Raw genomic sequence first — 10,568 nt, 5'->3', positions numbered from 1 at the left:
CTGCTAATACCACAGCTGGTGCTCTCTTGCAAGTGCCACCTTCTGGCTGTAGGCCAACCAACCCAGGCCATTACAGCAACTCATGACATAATAGCCATGCCCCCAGGAAGGAGAAAACAGCAGCTAATACCACTGCCTGCAACATCCTTGCTAACCAGAGGTCCTGAGTCTGTCCATGTGATAACTTCACTGCTAGCATAAAGAGCAGTTAAGAAAGCCAGCACCATAAACATATCTACAATCAAGGATTCTCACAGAATCTACTTCACTCCCCTCCCACCACCACCAGAGCAGGTGCTGGTATTTATGGTTGAAAGACCTGAAGATGGATCAGATCACATCACAGGACTCTTTGCAGACAATCCCCAACACCAGACTGGAGCCTGGTAGCCCCGCTAGATGGCTATACCCTCAGAAGAGCAATAACAATCACTGCAGTCTGGCTCTCAGGAAGCCCCATCCATAGGGGAAGGGTGAGAGCACCACCTCAAGGGATCACTCTGTGAGACAAGAGAATCTGAACAGCAGGCCCTGAGTTCCAGATCTTTCCACCGGTGGGTAGTTTCTCACAGCAGAGACACAACTGTAATGCCGGAAGCAGTAGGGAAAGGCTGCACCTATACTCCAACAGGCAGGCAGCCTCTGTGATTGTGAAGGGCCTTGGAGAAGGGGTCCTTATTCTCCTCTGGCACTCCACGGCAGACACAGCTGGGGCCTCCTCCACAGGAATCCAGTGTGAAGGCACCTATAAACAAATATCCCCTCAGACCATAGTGGAATGAAACTGGAAATTAACTCCAAAAGGAACACTCAAAACTATACAAATATATGGAAATTAAATAATCTGCTCTTGAATGATCTTTGGGTCAACAATTAAATCATGATGGAAATTTAAAAATCTCTTGAACTGAATAATAGTGACACAACTTATTGAAACCTCTGGGATATGGCAAACGTGGTGCTAAGAGGAAAGTTTAGAGCATTAAATGCCTATATCAAAAAATCTGAAAGAACACAAATAGACAATCTAAGTTCACAGGCTAAGGAACTAGAAAACCCATAACAAACCAAACCCAAACCCAGCAGAATAAAAGAAATAACAAGGATCAGAGCAGAACTAAACGAAATTGGGACAAACAAAAAAATACAAACAACAAACGAAACAAAAAGCTGGTTACGTTTTGGAGGCCAACCAACTTGCAAATCATGACAAAATGCATGGACCATTAGTGAGATTAACCAAGAAAAGAAGAGAAGATCCATATAAGCTTGGTTAGAAATGACATGGGAGATATTACAATTACAACTGATACCACAGAAATACAAAAGATCATTCAAGGTGATATGATTTGACTGTGTCCCCACCCAACTCTCATCTTGAATTGTATTTCCCAGAATCGACAGGTGTTGTGGGAGGGACCTGGTGGGAGGTAACTGGATGAGGGGGGAGGTTACCTCCATGCTGTTCTCGTGATAGCAAGTGAGTTTTCATGAGATCTGGTGGCTTTATAAGGGGCTTCCCCCAACCTCCACTCTGCACTCCTTTTTGCTGCCACCACGTGAAGGAGGACGTGGTTGCTTCCCCTTCCATGATGATTGTAAGTTTCCTGAGGCTTTCCCAACCATGCTGAACTGTAAGTCAATTAAACCTCTTTCCTTTATAAATTACCCAATCTTGGATATGTCTTTATTAGCACATAATAACAGACTAATACACAAGGCTATTATTAACACCTTCATGCACACAAACTAGGAAATCTAGAGGACATCAATAAATTCCTGAAAATATACAACCCTTCTAGATTAGATCAAGAAGAAATAGAAACTGAACAATAACAAGTGGCAAGATTGAAACAGTGATAAGACAAATTACCAACAAAAAAAGCTCAGGACCACATGGATTAACAGCTGAATTCTATCAGACATTCAAAGAAGAACTGGTACCAATCCTGCTGAAACTATTCCAAAAGACAGAGAAAGAGAGAATTCTCCCTAAATCATTCTATGAAACCAGCATCACCCTAATACCCAAACCAGGAAAGAACATAACAAAAAAGAAAACTACAAACCACTATCCCTGATGAACATAGATGCAAAAATCTTCAACAAAATACTAGCTAACCAAATCCAACAGCATATCAAAAAGATAATACAGCATGATCAAGTGGGTTTCATACCAAGGATGCAGGGATAGTTTAACCTATGCAAGTCAATAAATGTGATACAACATATAAACATAATTAAAAACAAAAATCTCACAGTCACCTTAATAGATGCAAAAAAATTTGACAAAATCCAGCACCCCTTTATGATAGAAACCCCTCAGCAAAATTGGCATGTAAGGGACATACATACCTTAAGGTAATAAAAGCTATCTATGACAAGCCCACAGCCGACATACTAAATGGGGATATGTTAAAAGCATTCTCCCTGAGAACTGAGCAAGATAAGATTGACCACTTTCACCACTTCTATTCAACATAGTACTGGAAATCCTAGGCAGAGTGATCAGACAAGAGAAAGAAATAAAAGGCATCCTAATCAGTAAAGGGTAGGTCAAACTATCACTGTTCACTGATGATATGATCATATACCTAGAAAACCCTAAAGATTTATCTAAAAAGCTCCTAGATTTGATAAATGAATTCAGTAAAGTTTCAGGATACAAAATCAATGTCTACAAATCAGTAGCACTGCTATACACCAACAACAACGAAGCTGGGAATCAAGAACTCAATACCTTTCATAACAGCTGAAGAAAAAAAAAAGTACTTAGGAGTATACCCAACCAAGAAGGTGGAAGATTTCTACAAGAAAAACTATAAAACACTGCAGAAAGAAATCACAGATGACAGAAACAAATGGAAACACATCCCATGCTCATGGATGGGTAGAATCAATATTGTGAAAATGACTTTACTGTCAAAAGCAATATACAAATTCAATGCAATTTCCATCAAAATATCATCATTATTCTTCACATAACTAGTAAAAACAATTCCTAAAATTCACATGGAGCCAAAAATTAAAAAAAAAAACCCACAAAGCCAAAGCAAAACTAAACAAAAAGAACCAATCTGGAGGCATCACATTGTCTGACTTTAAACTATACGACAAGGCTCTATTACCAAAACAGCATAGTAGTGGCATAAAAATGGGCATGTAGACCAATGGAACAGAATATAGAACCCAGAAATAAAGCCAAATACTAACAGCCAACTGATCTCAGGGAAAGCAAACAAAAACAAAGTGGGAAAAGGATACCCTATTCAACAAATGGTTCTGGGATAATTGGCCAGCCACATGTAGAAAAATGAAACTGAATCCTCATTTTTCACCTTATACAAAAATCAACTAAAGATGGATCAAAGACTTAAATCTAAGACCTGAAGCCCTAAAAACTCTGAAGATAACATCAGAAAATCTCTTCTAGACATTGGCTTAGGCAAAGACTTAATGACCAAGAACCCAAAAGCAAATGCAACAAAAACAAAAATAAATAGATGGAACCTAATTAAACTAAAAAGCCTCTGCACAACAAAAGAAATAATCAGCAGAGTAAGCAGATAAAATATTTGTAAACTAGGCATCCAACAAGATACTAATATCCAGAGTCTACAAGGAACTCAAATCAGCAAGAAAAAAAAATTCCATCAAAAAGTGGGCGAAGGACATGAATAGACAATTCTCAAAAGAAGATATACAAATGGCCAACAAACATATGATAAAATGCTCAACATTACTAATTATCAGGGAAATGCAAACTAAAATTACAATGAGATACCACCTCTTGCAGACTACTCCAGCAAGACTGGCGAAAATTAAAAAACAAAAAAATAAAAGCTCTTAGCATGGATGTGGTGAAAAGGGAACACTTTTACGCTGCTGATGGGAATGTAAACTATTACAACCACTATGGAAAACAGTATAGAGATTCCTTAAAGAATTAAAAGTAGAGCTACCATTTGATTAAGGAATCCCACTTCTGGGTATCTACTCAGAGGAAAAGAAGTTATTATATGAAAAAGATACTTGCACACGCATGTTTATAGCAGCACAATTCTCAATTTTGCAAAAATATGGAACCAGCCTAAATGGCCATCAACCAATGAGTAGATAGGGAAAATGCAGTTATATATATTTACCGTGGAATACTGCTCAGCCATAAAGATGACCAAAATAATGGCATTCACAGAAATCTGGATGGAGTTGGAGACCATTATTCTAAGTGAGGTAACTTAGGAATGGAAACTAAATATTGTATGTTCTCATTTATAAGTGGGAGCTAAGCTACGAGGACACAAAAGCGTAAGAATGATGTAACGGACTTTGGGGACGTGGGGGAAAGGGCAGTAGGGGTGAGGGCTAAAAGACTACACATCGGGTACCTGTTTAAACAATCATACTTTCAAAGCCCTCCCCAGTTGCGCTTTCACTTAAAGATGAAGAGTTGTAGTCATGGACAACTTTAACTGATGGTAATACAGATGACATCCTGTTTTCTATAGACAGCTCAGTTTGCCTGGACATCTTATTTTTCACAGTTGGTCTCTACCAGGGGCCCAACTGGGAGCCAAGACCTGGTTCTCCAAAAAAGGAAGTAGTTATGGAAGAGTATAGATAGTTGTTTTCCTTCAAAATCTCTACTGTGAACCTCTTATTGGAACTTCCCAGACACATCAAATAACTTCCTGCTCTTCTGTAAATCTTTAATCACTATTGGTTCCATTGGGCTTTGTTGGTCTATATCATGGACAAGCGAGGGAGACTCCCTGGCTTCAGGTTCTACTCAAAAGTAGACTTTTGGGTCATATGATAAATTTTTCAAAATAGTAAATTTTTCAAAATAGTAAACTCAAATATGTTATACATTACCTAAATATCCAAAGGAGTCTAACAAATGATGCCATTAGTTTTGATATATAGAGTGCTAGGTACAACAACTTATCTTTCACTTTGGAGAGAAGATCCCTGTATACTCCAGACTACTGGATCCCCAGAAATTAAACCAAGGTAGCAACTCCTTACATATTTTTGATATTTACTTTACACCTCATGTCCTATCAAGACATCAATAATTCCTAATTCCTGCTCTCTAGATCCTATAAAAATTGTGTCATAAATGTAATGGATAAATTAGATGTCCTGTAGGATGCTGTACAGTCAGGATTCTCCAGAGAAATAGAACCGATAAAAGATAATCAATCAATTAATCAGTCATCTATCCATCCATCCATCTATATCTATCTAGGAAGACATTTATTATAAGGTATTCGCTCCTAGATATATAAGGATGATATATAAGATGGCGTAAGGCTTCCTAGAAAGATTCTAGGAAGATACCTGCTATTCTACCTAGATAGATACCAGGTATCTATCTAGGAAGAGATTCATTATCAAGTATTGAGGCTGAGAAGTTCAATGACTTGCTATCTGCAAGCTGGAGATCCAGGAAAGGTATAGTTCATCCATAAAAGCTGTAGTTCAAACTGACACTATAGATTCCAGTCCAGATCTGAGGTCCTAAAAACAAGGAGTGCTGAGGGCAGGAGAAGATCAGTGTCCCAACTCCAGCAGAGTTAATTAACTTTTCTCTACCTTTTTGTTGTATTTAGGCCCTCAACCTGAATAGATTAGATAATGCCGATCCATATTGAGAAGGATCGTCTACTTAGTCCACTGATTTAAATGCTAATCTCTTTCAGAAACATTCTCACAAACACACCCAGGAATAATGTTTCTCCAGCTATCTGGGTATCTTACGGACCAGTTAAATTGACACACAAAGTTAACCATCACAGATGCTAAGACAGTCAAATTTCCTGAAGATTCAATTATGGATCAAAGTTGGAGAGTTGATATAATTCTAGGCAAAATAGGGAAAGTTACTGTAATCCCTGCTAAGTGATAGCAAATTGCTTTTGGTATATTTGTTGAGCTAGGGAGAAAGCTTTTTCTATGTTCCATAGCAGATACCAGGGATGATGTTGATTTATACCAGCAGAAACATCTGAAAAATAGCTGCAATTGGACTTGCCTGCTTTAATTATATCTTTCTAATATTTATTCCTTTTATTTGTTTGTCTTCCTTACTGGGCTCAGATGTCCACTACAATGTTGAATAGCAGAGGTGAGAGTGAATATCCTTGCTTTGTTCCTAATCTTAGAGAAAAAATGTTGAGTCTTTTTCCTTGTGTACAATATTAGTCTGCAGTAGGATTTGTATACATACACTTAGAAGTTTGAGAAAATTTTCTTCTATTTCCAGTTTGCTAGTTTTCTTTAAAGTAGGAGTAGAATTTTATCAAATTCTTTTTCTGCATCTGTTGATATAATCATATGATTTTCTCCTTTTATTCCTGATAAGGTGGTAAGTTACCCTCACTGATTTGTTTTTTAAAGCAAACTCAACCTTGTGTATCTGCAATATATCTTCTGAGGTTGTGATGTATTATTCTTTTACAATTTGCTGAATTTGATATGTTAATACTTTGCTAAATATTTTTGCCTCTAGATTCATGAGGGATCTTGGTGTGTAATTCTCATTTCTTGTAATGTCCTTGCCCAACAGCACTTTGTAAATATTTTTTCAATCAATGAATTCAGTACAAAATATAGAACACAAAAATATGATATACTACCATAGTTATAACTAAAATACACACAGGACACACATTCATTTGGAGAGAAGACTCAGTAAGACTTCCCCACTTTCAGATGTACCCTGCTACAGTCCATTCCCCATGGTGTTGACAACATAACCTTCTAAAATGTAAATGTTATTTCATAAATCTCTTCTCAAAAAATCTATCCATGGTTCCCTATAACCCTCAGAACAAAGTTTAAACTCCTTACCTTTTTAACTTCCCCATCTTTTGCATCTTCAAAGTACCAGCAGACAAAACTAATATTTAGCAATGTGCTTTTGTTGTTTCTAAGCTTTTGCAACTTGCCAGCCTCTCTGTCAGGAACCCTGTGTCTCTCCTCTTATTTATATCTTCACTCTTTCCTCTAGCCATTGCCAACACAAACACACACACACACACACACACACTCTCTCTCTCTCTCTCACACACACACACACACACACACTCTCTCTCTCTCCCTCTCTGTCATTTTGCTTTGCTAATTCCAAAACATTCCTGTGGTCTTCTCTTAAATATACTTTCCATCATTCCCACTAGGAAGATCTATATCAATGAGATATTCTTCATTATGCACCCATAGTGGGTGGGGAAAGAGATAAGATAAAGCAGGCTTTGTCAGCTTTCGTCTGGATTCAAATTTCAGCCCTGTCATTTATTATCTAGGGACATTGTAAAAGTTATTCAACCTCTGGGCTTCATATACCTCAAAATGTACCTAAAATGGTTTATTATGAGGAATAAATAAAAAAGGCTATCTACTGTGTACTGCATATATGCAAAATACACACTGCAAAGTACACACAGGACACACATTCATTTAGAGAGAAGACTCAGTAAGACTTCCCCACTTTCGGATGCACCCGGATCAAATAGATACATATATTTGGCACAGTGCATGAGATACAGTAAATTATCAATAATGAACATTATTGTTATTTTGCTATGTTATTTTTACTATCACAGAACTTAGCACCATATGTTATAGTTCACATACTTTTCCAACTCTTTTGAGATAGTAAGTTATTTAATGCTTTATTCACTATTGTGAATTTTAGTTTTTATCATAGTACTGAAAATAAAATAGGTATTCACTAAATGTAAACTGTTACTATTATTATAAAACCTAGAGCTAAATTTTTGTAGATGGTACATGGGGTAGTCTTGAGAGTTCACCAGAAAAGGAAGTTTCGTTTGAGTGGAAAGTAAATTGCTTGACACTTGAAGGACAGAGGAGTAGCACGTGGGACCCTGCAGGTGACAGAACTCATATGAGCTGATCATATTAATATTCAGGGACTGGTATTAACTATAGCATTAAGCACCATGGCTTTGGGAGCCTAGTTTAAATTTCCAGAGGCCAGGTTTACTGTAAGAAAGTGTTTTCAAGTGAACCATAAGGATCTGTTCAATCAGAAATGGTAGAATAAAATTCATAGATGTAGAGACTTCTTTTTACCAAGAACTACCCAGGACCCGTGGACAGCCATAGCAAGAGGAGGGGTCACAAAAAATGGACAGCAATTGGATTTCCTATGAGTTGTGCAGGGCTGAACTAGATTTGGAAAAATAAAAACATCAGCATAAATAAATTATCGCAAATATCACACATTAGTGGGGTTGACAAGTCACATAGGTGTATTCTGTGACTGGGGAGCCAGGAGGTAGACAGCGAGTTGAAAGAAGAGGATGTAAAGACAGAATGCTGAGGGGCAAACTTCATGCTATAGCCTGCTGGTCACCAGTTCTTGACCTAAGCTAAGTTGGGCAGGAAAGATTTGAGTCAAGCCAAGAACTTGCTGTTCTCCTTTGGTCACCCCATCCTCCAGCTTCTTCATCTGTGGTTCTGTGGGATGAGGGAGCTGTGGGGAGGTAAGGAGTTCTATGGCTGCCATTCTTTTACCTTGAACATCATGGAGGAAGTTCATACTGATTTAGTGTTACGTTATATTTTTCTGCTTCTGTTTTTACTTACTATTAATGGACTTTTAGCTCACTTCAAAGACTCCTTGGTTATTTTAGGAGAATCTAGAGAATTCACAAATAAAGTCCTCTGAGCTTCTTTCAACTGTTCACATTGCTACTAGTGCCTGCAAATGATCTGCTCCAGCTGTTGCCCCATCAAGACCTTGAGGCCGCTAGCTCCCCCTTGAGATAATGGTCTCCACTACTATATTAAGCTGGTACTAGCACAGACATTAGCACCTTTGGTGTGAGCACTGGCACTGCTAATGACCACAAATTTAGGAAGATAAACACAAAGTTGTGCCATAACCATTTTGTTAAAGCAAAGAGGATCCCTTTCCCTCATTTTTGTAACACATTTTGCTTCTTTGATTCTAGAACACCTTTGTGGTCCTTATGGATTCAGGAGCTTTCATATTTTTACACCCAACAATCATTAGTTGATTGCCTTTTGAGGAAAGCACAGACAAATGGTGAAAACAGATCTTGGGGGATCTGGGAGGAGCACCCACAATGTTGCAACAATGATATCATCATCTCAGTGGTAACATTTATTCAGTGCCATGTACTAGACACAACACTGACTTTACGTGCATTCTCTCATTTAACTTTTACAACTACCCCCATTTTGCAAATAAGGGAAGTCAAGATTACATAAATGAGGAAACTTGCCCAAGCTGACTCAGTTAGAGTCCAGTATTTTCTGAGATTCTAATGATGCCAGTGGTAAAAAAGCACCCCGAGAGACTGTGGAATAGAGGCAGTTACAGTAGTTGTCCCAAAGGCCTGGGTCATATTGAGGTGAGGTTGCGGGTCCCTTTTTGTCTGGCTACCTGCATTAAACAATTCCTATTAAGAGTGAGGAAAAACAAACAGATGAAAGATCCTCCATTTGACCTCTGGGTAGTCCTACATGTCTAGACCTTGCCCGTGGATGTCTAGCTGTGAGCAAGGCTGTGAGTGTAATTAGCTTGGAGGGTCAGGGAAGAGATGAACTGTAAGAAACGAAGCAGTCTTGATGGCCGGCAGCTGCAGTTATTTAGCCAGATCATCCCACACAGCTTCTTGTCATTACAGAAAAGAGATTTTGGAAACAGAGTTTTCGTATTACCAGGGACACGGCATTTTCAGTTAAACACTTTCAACAATGTTTCAACAAAAAGAGCTCAATGGATGAGGAAATAAAAATTTAATGAGAGAGAAAATACTTCTATACATAGGATTTTGTTCTGAAAACTGACAGGAAGGGAATCCATAGCAATTACAGCCCACCCAGGGATGCCATTTAATCAGACATTTAGTGGGCAATTGGGAGCTGAGACCTAAGGGTCATGACAGGATTAATACTTTTTCTCTGAGAGCGAAGCAACACACCTCCTGCCCCCTCCCCTGCTCCCCAAAACGCATGAGGTTGTGCCACAGAGGCCAGTAGACAATTGAGCATCTGTCTGGTGGTCTAGTTTGTAACTGGAGCCTTTAAGACCATGGCTTGTTGACCCTTGAAATTCTACCCATTGACCTGGCATGATGGGCTATTATATTTGTCTCTTGGAGTTTGAGTGGCTCTGTCTATAAGAATAGTGGAATGACTCAATATGCCAGAGCATGTTTGGGGGACACTTTTTCATTTGATTCTCTCACATATCCCACTGGTCCCCAATTTTTCTCTTAGTGGAGTTGGGGGCTTTGATCCAGGACTAATTGTGAGGTTGTTTTGCAGATTGTATCATGGTCACTCTGGGTGTTCTGATTTGCTTTGAGAAGAAAACCTAGTTTGTGCCAAATTAGTTACAGAGCTGTCCAAACTCACTGTAACTCTCCCAGTTGGATCTCACCTGTATTTGTGGTCAGGGCAATGGTTCTACTTCATCCTCAGGACACCACTGCTCTGCACGGGAAGGAGCAGAATGTGGCAGGAGCCCTTTCTGTGTGTGAAAGCCCGGAGGTTAAAAAACATCT

This window comes from Hylobates moloch, unplaced genomic scaffold (assembly GCF_009828535.3).
Source record: "Hylobates moloch isolate HMO894 unplaced genomic scaffold, HMol_V3 SCAFFOLD_9, whole genome shotgun sequence".
In the NCBI taxonomy this organism is placed as follows: domain Eukaryota; kingdom Metazoa; phylum Chordata; class Mammalia; order Primates; family Hylobatidae; genus Hylobates; species Hylobates moloch.
Note: the sequence above shows the minus strand (reverse complement) of the source record.